Genomic DNA, 254 nt, shown 5'->3' with positions numbered 1-254 from the left:
TACTTCTTTTTCTCCACTTCATTTTCTTTCACCATGTGCGATGATTTATCTCAGCGTAGAAATGAAAGGTCGCCATTTATTTCATTCCAGCGTTAGAAAACTGGTAATCTGTCTCAGCCTCACGCGGAGGGGCGGCGATCCATCTTGGTGAAATCTTGAAGGACGAAACGAAACGCGGCCACGCCCATTTATCTCCGCGAAACATTATCACGGACGGAGATCGCTGCATCGGAAATATAGAAAGGATATATTTT

Source organism: Penaeus monodon, chromosome 15 (assembly GCF_015228065.2).
Source record: "Penaeus monodon isolate SGIC_2016 chromosome 15, NSTDA_Pmon_1, whole genome shotgun sequence".
NCBI classification, from domain to species: domain Eukaryota; kingdom Metazoa; phylum Arthropoda; class Malacostraca; order Decapoda; family Penaeidae; genus Penaeus; species Penaeus monodon.
Note: the sequence above shows the minus strand (reverse complement) of the source record.